This window comes from Carya illinoinensis, chromosome 13, assembly GCF_018687715.1.
Source record: "Carya illinoinensis cultivar Pawnee chromosome 13, C.illinoinensisPawnee_v1, whole genome shotgun sequence".
Classification (NCBI taxonomy): domain Eukaryota; kingdom Viridiplantae; phylum Streptophyta; class Magnoliopsida; order Fagales; family Juglandaceae; genus Carya; species Carya illinoinensis.
Genome location: NC_056764.1, coordinates 12,843,290 through 12,860,000, shown reverse-complemented (window position 1 = coordinate 12,860,000; position 16,711 = coordinate 12,843,290). Strand labels below are relative to the sequence as shown.

Genomic DNA, 16,711 nt, shown 5'->3' with positions numbered 1-16,711 from the left:
CAAGAACGCAATAAGATCAATGATTTAATGACTACATAGGTTCATACAAGTCTTTCGATCTCTATACTTACCTATGCTGAAATATCCAAGATCTACCCTATGATTCCCTCTTTCGATAGCAAATCACAAGATTACTTATCATCTAATCAATGACCAGTTAATTAGAAGTTAAAAATTCAGAATAAATCAGATAAACAAAGAGAGAATTGCATTAAATTAGCATAGACAATCAAGCATAGTTCGGAAATAGGTTACATCGTTTTTCTAGAATGAAGAAAATTTAGCTCATGCTAGAAATGGAATTCAACATAAACGAATTCACCATAATTGTTCTGAGAAGATGGGAAGAAGAAAATAAACACTGAAAAATCCTCCTTGCAGCCTCAACTCGTCGTCAAAAGCTCAAGGGAACGATTCAACGCTTTTCTCTCATCCGTGCTCGTGTATGATTCCAACGTACGTGCAATAATTGGAATTCCGTCTCCAAAACAAATGAATTGAATCCTTCTAGCTGTGTTTTTCTGTCCCAAGAAATGTTCTCCAGTCCAAAACTCACGGCTCTAGAGTGAAAAATGGCTTTTATATGGTCCCACGGTGGAAAACCTAAAATCTGTCAAAATACGATGTTCGCTCGAGTGGGGTGTCGAGCGCGCGTCGAGCGTTCGACTCTGCCTGATTTCACTTGAGCGTCCTATCGAGCGTTCGACTCTGCCTGATTTCGCTCGAGCGGCTAATGTCTCCGCTCGAGCGATCTTTGATTTTCAGCAACTCGCTCGAGCGGCAGTCGAGCGTTTGAATCTGCCTGAATTCGCTCGAGCGGCTAAAAGCCTCCGCTCGAGCGAACTTGTGAATTCTGCAATATGAAATTTTGCAAGTCATCAACTGTATTTCTTTCTCTAAACCCATTTTCAGCCCTCTTTTTTTCATCTTGAGAAGGAGTTAAGAAGCAAGTCAAAAACCTTAACTTATTTTACACCTCTTTCTTTCTCTCCCGCTTAGAAGCTCTCTGTTTTTTTTTTTTTTCGCAAACAACATCAGATCTATATGTGTTCATTTAGATCTTTTAGTTTTCATTTTATTTTTTAGATCTTAGAGCTTCTTATATTAAAGATGGGTTTGCATGTTTTGAGTTTTGTCTTTGGGTTTTTTTTTTTTCACATTTTTTGTTCGATCAACTGGATGTTTTTTGGTTCTCATTTCATTTTTTTTTAAATAGATGCTTTTTTTTGGTCGTTTGATGGTTTTTTTTTTTTTTACCGTGAAGCCCTTCGTTAATGGTGGAACATCTTGTATGCTCACTACATGCGTCATCCAACCCATTGATATGATCAAGGTGCGTCACGTTCTGTATAGATCAGTTTCTATGTTTTTATTCTCTATTTTTACTAACATCCATCAGAAAGTTATGATCTTTTTGTTTGGCTCTTCAGTGGCGTAGTATGTTTAAATGTGTTATAGATTTGTGATTTTGTTGTTTGTTTGTGTTTGGATTTGTGTAGGTGAGGATTCAATTGGGTTAGGGGATCAGCAGCCCAAGTGGCGAGGACCATGCTTAAGGAGGAGGGCTTTGGTGCCTTTTACAAGGTTTGGATCTATAAACCCATAAAAATCTACACTTTCTACTTGCAGGAAAAAAAAAAGATTAAATTTGCCATTATTTGAGTTGTTGATGTAGTTTTATAAAGACGCATGCTTTTTTTTCTACATCTGGTTCTGTACAATATTGGATTCAAATTGTGACAGATGCATCTATTCCATTCAATCAAGCTTGTGTAGTAATGTACAGTTTTGTTTCCGTCCTATTGGCAAGCAATTGATGTTTTAGTGGTCTGCCCATTGGAATTGATGTTTTAGTGGTCAGTTTCATTACATCATAAAACTTAGAGATTATTAAAAGGCAGTAATCTAGTAGCATAAAACTTACAGATTGATGTAATGCATAGATAGATTATATATAATATAAACACAGAAAAGGCAGTAAAACTGACCTTTTTAACGTACCTTCAAACCTTTGCACCACTGCACTATTTCACCGCACCTGATTTGATAGAGAGAGTGAGCGTGGATAAGTTTTCTGAATTCAGTTTTGTGATAGGTTTTTTAATAAGTTTTATGAATTCCATGATTTCATGGTATCAGTTAGTTTATTTCTTAGAAATATGAAAAAACATATGTAATGCATGGATAAACTTATATTATAAACACACAAGAGAAAGTTACTCACTTTTCAATCTTCCTTCAAACCAAAGAAATCGTAGCACCAATGCACTGAAAGTAATAGAAGGGATCAGTCACTTTTCAAATGTTAGCACCATTGCACTGAAAGTAATAGAAGGGTTTTCTTAAACCCCTTTCAATGGCTGTTGGGTTCCTACGAAATGTCTCTTGGTATTCAAACTTTGAATATGACTGCTGCACTACTTGGCCATTCGGCTACCTCATCAAGTGATTGAAATTTACTAATTTCTTCCTGCCTACACACATGGACATAAAAGATAACTTATTACAAATTATAAGTTATATTGTATATTATAAAAACTTATTATAAATTTCTATTACATTTGATTAAAATCTGCCTCCACAGATTTTTAACTTATATTTTCTCTCTGGTTGCAGCTTCCATTCCAATGCAATAGCTGGCACACGTATAGAAGGGGAAAAATAAGAAGAAATGGGACTGTAGTTTTTCAAAATTGTAACTTATTATAATGTTTTGTCATTATAATTTATAGGAAAAGACAATAGTATCCCTGCCTAATTAATTTGGCACTATTTTTCTTCAAAAATTTGAGTTATTATATTAATGGATTTCAAACAGACAACACATTTGGTCACTAACGGGATATAATTATAATTTGGCACTGTTTTCCTTCAAGATTCTAAATTATTATATAATGGATTTGAAATGGACACAACATAAATGGCCATAAAAATGGTGGCTTAACTGCTATTTAACGGGAACAACAAAACTAACGGGAAAACAAGATTTTCCGTCTAAAACAACAAATTCCATTTTATACACATTTTTTATATATAGAAGATAACAATAAAATAATACAAGATGAATTTAATTTTAACTATTCACATTAAATCTTTATATTGGATATCCATTTATTTATTATATAATAATGAGTAATTGATAATTTAAAAATATTTAATTTTTTAATTATTAATTTATTTTATTTTATCACATTTTACTATTTAATTTAAAGAAACTTATGGAAGTTTGTGGATGTAGATGCAGGGAAGAGAGAGTGTTATAAAAAATAATAAAATATGTATTTAGTATATGTACAGTAAATATCAAATTTGATATTTTCTTTACAATTACTGTAACTAAAAGCTACAATATTTGCTAATAGCTAATCCATTGCAAGTGAATATTATATCCCATAATTAAAAAGTACACTTACTTTTGGATATAAATAATCCAATGAGACTATTCTAAAAAGCCATACAATATAATTTAACCTAATTTAATATCATAAATATATTTTTATTATAAAATAGATTTAACTTTTAAAAAAACAAATAGAGTTAACTTCACATTAAGCAGATTCGTAAATTTATTTTTATAAGATATATTTTTAGATCCAACACTATATAATTGTTCCTAGAAGATACAATATTATTTAAAGAGTAATGTTAGTTGGAGGGTCCATTTAATACCTCAACCCAACAATGAATCATATCAGTAACATGGCTTGAACTGGAAGTTAAAGGCCCACCAAGGCTTGATATTCTGCCTTATAACATAACGAATAAGAATTAAGGGGGCACTCAGATTCAGCTTTGCTATAGGCAACCAAGGTGAGAAACCGTGCTGGAATCGATTGTCAGTCGATATACTTAAAAAAATAAAAAATACATTACACAGATGAAAACGGGAAGGAGAAAATTCAGATTTCAAAGCTAGATCGCGTCTAGGTTGGGGGAGAAGAAAGGCACTGTGATTTTGGGTCTGGAAGAAAGAAGAGATCGCCGCCGTTGCCATCCTCTTCGGGTTTGGAAGAGCTCTTCGTCGTCGTCTTTGGGTGGGTATCTCGTCCAATCGTGGGTGTCTTCGTGTCGTCGTCATCTTTGTGTGAACTAACAACATTAAAAAGACATCGATAGAATACTTCCCATAACACTAAACCCGAAAGAAACAAAACAAAGTCATCATCAAGAAGTCTCGACATAGAAAAAAAATTTGAAATAAAATGAAACGGAGAAGACGATGAGGAGGCCAGTATAAGCAATTGCATCTACTATATCTGCATATCTTTTGTTCAAGTTTTGGGGGGCCCTTATCTCTAGTGTTCAGTGTAGAAATTCTTGAACCATGTGGGAAGTTTGTCTTGAAGATTAAGAATGATAGGCCATTTGAGTCCAATCAAATCATACCGTCACCGGCTCAGTTGCAGAGGCATCTTAGAGATTTGCAGCATATTTCATATATTGCCAATATGTTGCAGGGAAATGGAAATTTAGTTGTTAATATTGATGAATCTGAAATGGATGAGGGTGAATAGGAATGTCTTCTCTAGATTTGTTGTATGTCTCCAGTCTCCCCTCCTATCCTTTAAAAAACAAAAAAAAAAAAAACAAAACAAAAAGAGAGAAAACACCAGGTTTGGAGTGGAGAAGATGAAGGGAAGGGGTTGGCTTCGTGGAGAAGATGTGGGTGCAACGGTGCATTTTGAAAATTCAAATGAAATGGTGCGTTTTATCTCCACTTGGGCACCGGTTCCCTAGTGGTGCCCCAAGGGCAATTGGAAATAGCATTTTCCGCTCAGATTACTCTTATTATTCAGAGATAATTTGAGTAGATAAGCATCACATGATATAAGTATCATGTGAATGTGATCTACTAGTAGTATTGATCGAACTCAGCTCAACACCTATATATATAAATACCAAGTAACCCTAAGATATTTCTGATTATATATTTGAGTAATTATACGTTATTCCCTATTGACTTAAGTATCAGAGCAGTTACAAACGTACAACGCCGACATCCTTTGATACTTTGTAGGTGAAAGATTACGTTCGGTGGTGCGGCACATCCTTTAAAGTGGCGCCGTTTGTGGAATTCAGTGATCTTTGAGTTTAGTTTCTCATTAGATACCAACGTGCGGTTCTCACATGCCGATCATGACCCACTCTCTAGCAAACTGTGAAACGGAGACTTTACCAACTGCTATGGAAGCATTATTGGCAGCGATAGGGGAGAAGCTGAAGAAGGCATTGGATGCTATGGAAACTTTGAAAAAAGAAAATGATGATTTACGGTAGAAGAATGTGGAACTCAATGACACAGTATCACCTAGCCACAGTGAACAAGGTGAAGGCGAAGTGCATTATAATGGGAGGACCGAGACAATGAGAGACAGAGAAGAAAAAAATGCATCACGAGCTATGAAACCTAGCAAGAAGTATGAAGAGATGGCGAAGAAAATGTGAGAGTTTTCCTCGGTAGAATGCTTGTTAAACCAGACCGATCTACCGTATAGAGATTATGGCGATACCGCTCCCGCCAAAATTCAAGGTGCCACAGATAGACATGTATGATGGGTTCAAGGACCCCATCATACATGTCTAGAGAACTTTAAGGCCCACATCACACTCCACGACTTCCTTTGAAAAATCGTTTGCCGAGATTTTCCTCTTACCCTAAAGGGAACAGTGAGAGGGTGGTTTGGAACCCTCATAGGGTGGTTCGGAACCCTCAGACTGAAGTCAATAGACATTTTTAAAAAGTTGGCTAAGCAATTCCTTACACAATTTATGCCCAGCACGAGATGTCGGTGCCCAACCGCCTATCTGCTAACGGTCAAGCAAAAAGAAGATGAGAACCTGAAGGCATACCCCACTCATTTCAAAACGAGAAGATCACTCTTACTGCTCTTCTGGGCAGGATCTGGCCGCCCAGTCATTTCATGGTGAAGCTGGCTAGGAAGACATCTTCCACCCTAAGAAAGTTCATGGATAGGGCAGATGATTTTGTCAATGCCGAAGACACACTACAAGCTTTGGTGGATCCAAGAAAAAAATGAGAAAAGAGAGAAGAAAGAAAAGATGGAGAAGAAGAGGGCATGTTCTCAAGATTCTCCTTCCCCCACTACAAAATAGAGAAAAATCTTGATGCCTCCGATTGGCGATCTTTCCCAAGCATCCACCTTATTATTTGTTACTCACTCTTTCACCCTTGATGTCTCACCTGTGCATGCACACTCCCCAGGCCTTGGCGATGTTGAGGGTTTGGTTAATATGGCCCTCTTTGACTTGGCCGCCACATTTTCAGCTTAAGAATCCCCAACAGGCGCCAACATTGGCATCCATCCCTATCTTCGAGTTCCCTGTTTTTAAGAACTTGGTGGGAGAGGGCAAATTAGACACCGAAGTTGCCGCCGCTCTTAACTTGGACCCTGCTGTGGGCGCGGAGGTTCGCCCGGCAGTGACAGAGGATCCTACCCTCCCTCTAATTGAGGGAGGGTGTAATAACGAGGCAGGCGTTGCCCTAGGCAAAGAGGCAAGTGTTGTTCCTTCAGTGAGCTAAGGGGTCTCCTCGCCAAGTGGCGCAGATGGTCAGGGTGGCGAAGGCAACAACAGGATTCCTCATCAAGAGGAAGTATACGAGGATGCTGTAGCGGGTAGTTCCCTTCTCGAGACACTACTGCCTACTATCTCTAGGGAACTACCCATTCTCTAAATATGAGCAGTGAATGCTTCTCCATCACTTCCCTCTTCATTTCCTCTTTCGGTGAGGAAACTGGATCTTCTCTTTTTGAGAGTTTGGGTGGCTTAATGGGTGAAAGCACCCAGGTAATCAATGCAGACCTGGCATATACTAGTGCTGTGTGTCCTTTAAAAAAACTTGTCAGCTCCTTTGAGGGAGGGGCGGATTGAGCTCCCGAGCCTAATAGTGGCTTTCTACTTGGTGGTGTCCGTGGTAGTGTTTTAAATTTCGTACCGGTACGACCGATACATACCATACCGGCCACTGGTCCGATATATAAATTTCACTTGCTTCGTACCGGTCTAAATACTGGTCGATATTTCAGCCTGTACCAGCTGGTGTTTCAGCCTTTACTTTTCTTTTCTTTTTTCATTTTTTTCAAACTACAAGCTCATTTTTTTATCCCCAATTCAGACTAAATTATTTATAATTTATATATATATATGTATTTATGTATAATTTATTCATATACAGACTATTATTTTGGAATGTAATTAATATATATATGTATATATAATTTATTCATATATCGAATATCCCAAAATGGTACATGAAACGGTACCAGTGTCGAAATATTTCATTCCAGTGCCTTGACCGGTACGGCATCTGGTACGGTATTCAAAATATTGGTCCACGGCCCCAGGGGAAATTGTGGTGGTGCCCCCTTATCCTCTGCCAATGCCCAAGGAAAGCCTGCCATCGAGATGGCTAGCCGACCAAGGGCCCTGCTCTCTAGGGTAATTTCATGGCTTTTCCTTCTTTTATTTCTTGTTTATTTGTCTGCTGATTATTTTGACTTGGGTATCATGTTTTTAGGTAGGGAATCAATGACTTGGCGACCTAGATTATGGTGGACCAAGCTCATTTGGAGGAGGAGGCTTAGGAGAGGCAACAACTATGCTATGTTGCCAAAATCGCCTTTGAAAGGTTGAAGGTGGAGAAGGCTGAAATGGAGGTGCTATCTGAGAGGAAAATGGAGTTGAAAATTCTACTAGAGCAGTCTAAGGGTTACTCCTATTCCTTATACGGTGACCTGGAAATCCTTGAGAATGAAGTCTTTGGGCTTCGTGATGAAGTGCGTCGTGCTTAAGAGGTGAAGGTCAGGGACGACTTCGCATCAAAGCTTCTCGAGTAGGAGAAAGACTTTACTAAGGCTCAACTATCTAGTGCTTAGAGGGGTTTTGAGTATGAGCAAGGCGCCCTCAATGCTGACCTCATCGCCCTTACCAAGGAGTTAGACTATGTCTGCCAAGAGCTAGCCCGCTCCCAAGAACACAACCATGGGCTTGTACAGGAGTTGGCGATAGCTATGGAAAAAGGTTGACTATCTACACTTGACCTTTCCGAGACGGAGGAGTACTTAGCAGAGTTGCGGCAACGACAAGTGCAATACAAGGAGAATCGAAACGACTCTAATGAAAAGCATCGAAAGCTGCAATTGGCCTTTTTTGCACAGGGCCAATAGGTGACTGAGAAGAAGGACGAGTTGGCAGTCGCCTGGGAGGAAATCGCTCACCTGCGCTCCCGGCTAGCTTTTGTTCCTATGACCAGAGATCATGCATTGGCTTACGGTTATGGTGTTGGTATCCTCAGACTCAATTCTCGCCTAATTACTTACCCTTCTACTAATCTGATGATCTTGGATTGGAATTTGTAGCCTGACATAACTACCTGTCGTCATGTTGATAAATTTGGTCAGACTTAGATGTCAGACGCCTTCAAGGATGTTCCTCTCCTTTCACCGCCTGCTGGAGATGATGCCGCTAGATCTCCTTCTATGTACCCTTGTATTCTTTTACTTTGGATTGTTGCTTTCTGGAAACATTGTAACACTAGTTTTTGTAATTTTTGGAGATCAATTGTTGCTTGCTTATGTAATTTTTGGGCTATTTCTTGCATAGGCCAATTGTTTTAGCTGTACTTGCCTGGTTTTTGGCTTTGCCTGGGTTAAAATGCGCTTTTCTCTTTCTGCTTTGTGTCCTTGCCTTTTCTTCCTATTTTATTTGTGCCTTTTACCTTGAATACTCAAGACGTTCATGTGAAGGCTAGCATTGGCCTTCATGCCCTTTTCCTTTATGAAGGAGGGGAATTCTGTTGGACTTCACGCCCTTTCTCCTTTATGAAGGAGGTTTATTGGCCTTCGTGCCCGTTCTCCCTTATGGATGAGGTCAGTTGGCCTTCGAGCCCTTTTTGAATGGTATCGCAAGCTACCAAGGCTAGTCATCGATGTTTAAGGGTGGCATGGTTTGATGACCTCGCACCATTTTTATATGGCATCACAAGCTACTAAGGCTCATCATAGGTGTTTAAAGGTAGCATGGTCTGATGACCTCCATGCCCTTTTTACATAGCACCGTGAGTTACTAAGGCTCGTCATAGGTGTTTAAGGTGGACATGGTCTGATGACCTCCTCGCTCTTTTTTCATGGCACCGGGAGCTACTAAGGCTCGTTATTGGTATTTAAGAGTGGCATAGTCTAATGACCTTCGCACCATTTTTACATGTTGTTCTTTTTTCATGGCACCGTGAGCTACTAAGGCTCGTCATTGATGTTTAAGGGTGGCATAGTCTAATGACCTTCGCACCCTTTTTACATAGAACCGCGAGCTACTAAGACTTGTCATAAGTGTTTGAAGGTGGGCTAGGGGGTGCGCATGCACAAGTGAGGCATCAAGGGTAGAAGAGGGAGTAACGAACAACAGGGTGAATACTTGGGAAAGGTCGCCAGTCGAAAGCGTCAAGATTTTTCTCTGTTTCATGGTGGGGGAAGGAGCATCTTCAGAACGAGCCTTCTTCTTCTCCCTCTTTTCTTTCTTTTCTCTTTACTCATTCTTTTATTTCTTTTCTCTTTTTTCCTTCTTCTCTTCGTTTTTTTTCCTCTCTTTCTTTTCATTCTTTTCTTTCTTATCCTGATTGTCCTAACCGTTCCTCTTATCCTTCTTCGGGGACTTCTTTGGCGAAGGAGTTGAAACACAACTAATGTCAGAAATAGACATCCCTTGACAAGGGAGCGGCTAAGGTACATCAAGAAACGATCTATATGGGCAGGAATCAACAAGAAATCAGTCCAAAGATTGTCGGGGTTGTCCTTAGCACAGCCACGAACTTCCTCGATTCGAGCTTGCTCCTAGTCAGACAAGGGTTCCATCCCTGCCCACAAACCTTTCTCCTTAGGGATTTTATCCCAGTTAGCCCTAATTGGAAACTCCCATTGAGGAGTCTCTGAAATTGGAAAATCCCAACCTTTACCAGAAATAAAGAAAAACTTGTCTACCTAGTCTTTACATTGGAGTAACGGGTTTCAAAACCAGCCAATGTTTGCCCTTTGTCTTTTTTATGGAAGCTAAGAATATTGCCCTTGGCAAATGGCTGCAAATGGTAGAAAGATAGAAACTCTCGAGTAGTTAGGTCAGGATAAAACTCCCCTAACGGCTCCAAAGCCATACGAAACACAATACAAGCACAAAGAAAGGCCCTCAGCCCAAAGGGGTGAAGTTGGGCAGGAGAAAGGCTAAGGAGATCCAAAATGTTGCGTAAAAGGCAGCAGAAAGAAAGCCTTAACCCATGGGCAACTGAGGAGACGACCAAAGTAACCTAACCTACGAAGCCATCATCATCTACACATCCTCAAAGGGTAATTTATAAAAAATCTGTGTTAGGAATGCAATACTCCTCCCGTATCGCCTCCAAGTCCCGATGCCTAAGAACTGAGCACCACCCAAACCCTTCGTAGGTTGGGACATCCAAAACATGAGACGATTGCACATTGATAATGCGAGAAAAAATACCACCGAATTTAGCCATGGAAAGAGAGAGGGGAAAATATTAATCGATTAACAAAGAAAGCTGCAAGAAGTCACAAGAAGGCACGAGAAGGAAGGGAAAGTAAGCGAGATGACACGAGCAAGAAGGGAAAAGACAGAAAGAAGAATGAGTGAGAGGGCATAAGACAATATATTCAGACATTGGAATACGAAGGGCTAGCCACTGTAAGCATCATGACCTGACAGAAGAATAGAGTGGAATGGGAACCGTTGCATGTAACCCAGTAGCTGTCACCACGTCAGAAGTCAATCATCAGTTCCTTTTATTCTTGGAAGAAGGAAATGGCATGACAAAAAGTGTGATGGGATAGCAGGGTAGCCCGTCGGTTTGACAAGTAAAAGGGCCCATTGAACTTAATACAAGGCGAGCTCATGGGTATTTAAAAGGCCCAGCAAGCCCAAACCAAGTTACTTGCAACAGAAGAAGAGTTTGTGTTTTGAAAACTGGTCTACACATAATTGTAAAGATGGATTCGCTAAAACAAAAAATTCCCCATGCCTATAGATGAAGGGAATTAGCAGGGTAATTGGAGGGTACATTTAGTACCTTAGCCCAACAGTGAATCATATTAGTAACATGGCCCAAACTAGGAGTTAAAGGCCCACCAAGGCTTGATATTCTGCTTTGTAACATAATGGATAAGAATTAAGTGGGCGCTCAGATTACTCCTATTTTTTAGAGATAATCTGAGCAGACAAGCATCATGGAGATAAGTACCACGTGAGCATAATCTAACCATAATATTGATCCAACTTAGCTCAACACCTATATATACATATACCAGGTAATTCTAAGATATCTCTGATTATATACTTGAGTAATTTTATGTTATTCCCTACTGGCTTAAATATTAGAGCAGTTGCAGGCATACAACATCAACATCCTATGATCCTTTGCAAGTGAACGATTATGTTTGGTGGGGGATACAGCCTTTACCCTAGTACAATTTAAAGTGTGCAAGTTTCGTATATTCATTTGAAAAAAATAAGATCTATTATTAAAAAAATACTTTTTTTACATAAGTTCCAAATTAAAAAAACTTTATGTACATTCACTTTTGCATACTCAATTAATGTGATTAGTTTCGTTACTCTTTTTAATATAAAATAATTGTTTTAGCCAATCATATCAGTAAAGTGTATAAGGAGTACATAAAAGTGATCGAATATAATGTCAAACCATTTTTTGTTCTCTTTGCAGAATGCTAGTTACTCAACTTCTCTTATGACTATAAGCTCTGCTACAAGCAGAAGAGTTGGTGTAGAGGAAACATCCGGATATAGGGAAACTGATATTCCATGTACTTTCATCTAGAGTTGAAGAAAGTCACGAATATAGACTAAATTCATGAAAAACTGAGGATGGCACTGCCGGGACACCTCTGTTAGAGAATGAGGTTGTTGGTGATATGATTGAGGAGCCAAAATTTAAAATGGAGTTTAATTCTTTTAAAGAAACAAAACACATAGTCTATGATGGGCCAAAAGAGAGACCTCACTTTAGAAAAATTTAGTTACAAGCACAACTGCATATGAATATGTGCACCAATCTAATATGATTAGTCAAAAAATAGATTTTATTAAAAACAGTACTAATTTAAATTTTAAATATGAAAGAATTAATGTTGGTATGTATGTTAATATATAATTTCACTTGTACATTGCAAAACTCATGCCCACTTTAGATTTGAAAAGCACGACAAAGGAGGCAAAAGAAAATGGATTAGCTTTTCGTGTCTTCCAAAGGACAATGCTAAGATGATTAATAAATGTGTCCACTAAGATAAATGATTTTTTTTAATTTTTTTAATTATTTTTTAAACCTACATAATCATTATGAAAAAAATAAAAAAAATATATAAATTCACTAATAGTTATTTTCTTTAACTATTAAAAAATAAAAATAAAAATAGATGAATAGACATATTTAATAGATATATTTAATAATCATACTATCATTTTTCTCTACAATTTCCTCTCCCATTTCAAATTTTCAGGGGTAAGGATGTCTTGCATCCAAAGAAAAATAGTCAACTTGACAACTTATTGATTTATTAAAGAACCATATAAACCATAGAAGAGTAAACATAAATAATTGATTTGCTAAAATGTCACACAATATAAATTAATGTAATTTGATATGATATATTAAATTTTAAATATATATTTATTATAAATAGATTTAATTTTTAAAAAAATAAATTTAACTTCACATTAAGCAAATTCGTAATTTATTTTCATAAGATATATTTTTAGACCCAACACTGTATAATTGTTCCAAAAAAATATGATATTATTTAAATAGTAATGCTAGTACAATCTAAAGCCTGCAAGCTCTGCATATTCATTTGAAAAATAAAATAAAATTCATTATTAAAAAAATACTTCTGTCATGTAAATTTTAGATTAAAAATTTTTATGTACAGTCAATTTTATTTATTCTTTACACATTCAACTAATGTAATTGACTGCGTCATTTTTTTTAACATAAAATCATTATTTTGACTAATCACATCAACAGAGTATGTAAAAAATACGTAAAAGTGATTGTATGTAGTAAAACTCTTCTAAATTTATCACATTTTTTCAAAATAAGTACATGAGACTTGTAAATCCTAAACCAGCAAATATCATTTCTCCAATTTAAAAGCTCTTTATTTATGAATTTTTATGGATTCCATTTTTTTGGTCCTTCACTTATATTATTGTCAAAGTTTTGCATATAATTCAGATATTGTTATAATTAAATTTAAATCCATTAAATGTGGGGGCACGTGCTTCGCATCCAACAAAGTTTAATAAATTAATTCCAAATCTTGCCATTCTAACCCCATATCCCAAGGCATAACTCCTTATCTTTAAATAAAAATCAATAGAAAAAGGAAGAACCCAATTATATAAATTTTCAGTCGTTTAAGTAAAGATTATTCGTTGAATCCCATACACATTGGTTATGTAACCTGTTATAAAATTAAAAGAGAAATAATATTATAAGAAAAAGAAGATATTATAAGAGAAAGAGTTATTATTCAAATGTAAAACTTGATTATATATAAGTAAATAATACCCATATATATAGGAGTACAAAAGAGTAAGTATATTTTAAGTCTTAATTGATGGTCAAAGATAGGTCTTAATTGATGGCTCAATGGTCTTAATTAATGACTAAAGATTGGTCTTAATTGATGGTTAAAGATGGTCATACAAATAAGTTTATAACACTCACCTTTTAGATGACCATACATAAAGAATATGCCTTGTTTAAACCTTGTCAAGGAAAAATCTAGTGGGAAAAAACTAATATCAAAAGAAAAAGAGTACAACATTCATGTGTATCGCCAAGTGTTTCAAAATTGCCTCATTAAAACCTTCAAAGGAAAACCTAATGGGATAAAACCTTAGCGAAGGAAAAAGAGTACAATCAACATAAGTTTTCAAGATATTACTCCCCCTGAAAAGTGCATGATAATAGGTCTTCAAATTTTCGCATTTTAATGTTCTGCACAATCTTCTTAAATGTTGCAGTTGGTAATGCTTTAGTGAATAAATCTACTAGATTATCACTTAACCGTATTTGCTTGATATTAATTTCACATTTTTTTCTCATGAATTGCAATAATATTTTTGTATGGATCTGAAAGATAACCTGCATTTGCATATCCAACTAATTGTGGACTTGATCCATGCTGATAAAATAATCTCATATCAATTGTACTTCGGAGGTAACGAATGACATGTTTAATACCATTCCAATATCTTCAAGTTGGTGCGGAACTATATCTTACAAGTAAATTAATTGAAAATGTAATATCAGACCGAGTACAATTTGCAAGATATATCAGGACTCCAATTACACTGAGATAAAGTACTTCAAGACCAATAATTTATTTATCCTCTTCATAAGGACGAAATGGATCTTTCTGCATATCAAGTGATCGAACAACCATTGGAGTATTCAGGGGATAAGTTTTGTCCATATAAAAGTTTTTCAGGACTTTATAATGAAAGGTTTTTGCGTTGATGCATCTCAATATTATGTACCAATTCTTTAAATGATACAGTTGGTAACATTTTGGTAAACAAATTCACCATATTGATTCAAGATCGTTTTAACATTAAATGCACTACTCTTCTAGAGTTGTACTCTTTTGGAGTATTTGTAAATAACATAGTTAGTGGAAAAATCATCAAAATTAAGTCACCAACCTCCATATTCAACAAAAACGGTGGCCACATTTTTAGACCAGACAATCAACAGAGGATTTTACAGCTCTTTTGTAACTGTTAGGCACCGCAGGGCTATGATGATACATCTCTTGTCTCTTGTAGAGAGATGATTCACGAGAGACGTTGTGAAGTAATAGAGATGCTTTATCCTTCCTTTTACTCACCTGAGGATGTTGCTTTTATGATAAGAGCATAGATTCATTTTTCTGGAAAGAGTTATTCTGATGTCGTTTTAGAATCAAGATTTCTTAGTGCTTAATATTCTACCTCTGTTATTACTATGTCTCAGAGATTATTAGCTAAAGTGAATAAGATCAAAGAACTCGATAATCAAATATCTTAATTGCGGTACAAGCTCTCTGTGAAGAGTCGTAAGAATAAGGCGCTAAAACAATATGTCCATGATTTTCAGGATCAGCAGCAACGGATATTTGAAAAAATTTAAATACTTAGAGAATAAGGGCAAATTGCATTTAATCTCGCCGTGAATATCTGAAAAAGTCTAACTTCTAAGAGAGTAGGAACAAGCTGCTTTTAATTTCACGGCCTAGTAAATAACTGTAAGATATCTGTATTTAGTATTTCCTCTATCAATATATATATAATTTTGTCTTACTTTCATAATTTTCTTTATAAAAGAAATATTCAACCCATCTTCATTCACATCCCATATTCTTTATTTTTCTGTAATTAGTTTGCATTCTTACTCTGCAATATCTTTCTGCATTTTTACTCTACAATGACCCAGCAATCTTCTCGTAACCAATATATGAGGTATTCTACATCTCGTTCATCAGTTATTTCTATTTCTACCGTAGGTGTTATAATGCAATACAATAATGATCTGACTAATAAGTCAGATGATGATGTTATCTACGAGCTTGTAAGTGTCGATACCCGATACTCATCAACCATTGTCGCATTTTCTCAGCGACTACAATCCAAAACTTGTGAGGTTGACAAACTCAATGAGAAAATTTCTATTTTTCAGCGACTTCTTCTGGAGTCCAACATGAAGATAAGAGCAATAAAGCAAGAGAATAGAAATTTAAAATCCTTACTTGACTCTTCTTTTCGATTGTCTACTCCTTTAGATAGGAATGCCATGCAAATTTTTGAAGAGTAAAATCATTTAAAGAATGACGCGAAGAGCCTCAAATTTCTGTAATTTTGTTTTGAGATAATAAAATAATATTTCATAGATATTCATATTGTGTTTTCTATCTTCTGGTAGATGTTCTGTGTGCTCCATTTTATTTCTTCTTTAATAATGCACATTTCTTACAAAACCGTAATATGAATCTAAAATACTAATTGCATTTAAAAGATGGTATTTCAAAATTAATAATTTCATTTACCTCCCCCTCGAATCCGAAATGGTTTTTGATTTATATTTCAAATATGTATAGTTTTCATGAGCTCTTCTGAAGTATCAATGACATTTAAATCATCTATATAAATTGCAATAAAAGCTAATCTAGATACTAAAAATATATAGAAAATAGCTTATTCCATATGCGTTTTGATTGTTTTAAATCATATAAAGATTTTTGAAACTTGATAGAATAAGTACTTGAGGACTATATGATTCATGCATTTCATATCTAGTGATCTATATAAATATGCAGTTAATCATGCATATCCAAACTCTCGGTAACTATCAAGCTAATAAAAACATCAATATAATTTCATCCACTTCAAAATCATATCAATATTATTTCTGCGAGAAACCGACTCGCGATTTATATATCATATTTTCATTTCCTTTATATAAATACCTACTAATATTTAACAAGCATCACATTTTAGGTGTTTGGACTACAAGACCATATGTATCATATTTTACTAGTGATATCAATTATATATGAATTGTTTCTTTCTATTTTGACTAATATTTTTATGTCAATATTCTTTAACAGTTCTTGGCTCACTTTATTCA

General features: G+C 36.0%; 1 long non-coding RNA gene across 2 annotated transcripts in view; it reads left to right on the top strand.

The window, feature by feature from the left end:
* Positions 1-2,834, top strand: part of LOC122291456 — a 14,040-nt gene extending 11,206 nt beyond the window's left edge. For both annotated transcript variants that reach the window (XR_006236636.1, XR_006236637.1), the window contains 3 exons: positions 1,265-1,333; positions 1,500-1,584; positions 2,617-2,834. This is a non-coding gene — a long non-coding RNA (uncharacterized LOC122291456). The remainder of the gene's footprint in view (positions 1-1,264; positions 1,334-1,499; positions 1,585-2,616) is intronic.
* Positions 2,835-16,711: the final 13,877 nt, after the last annotated feature.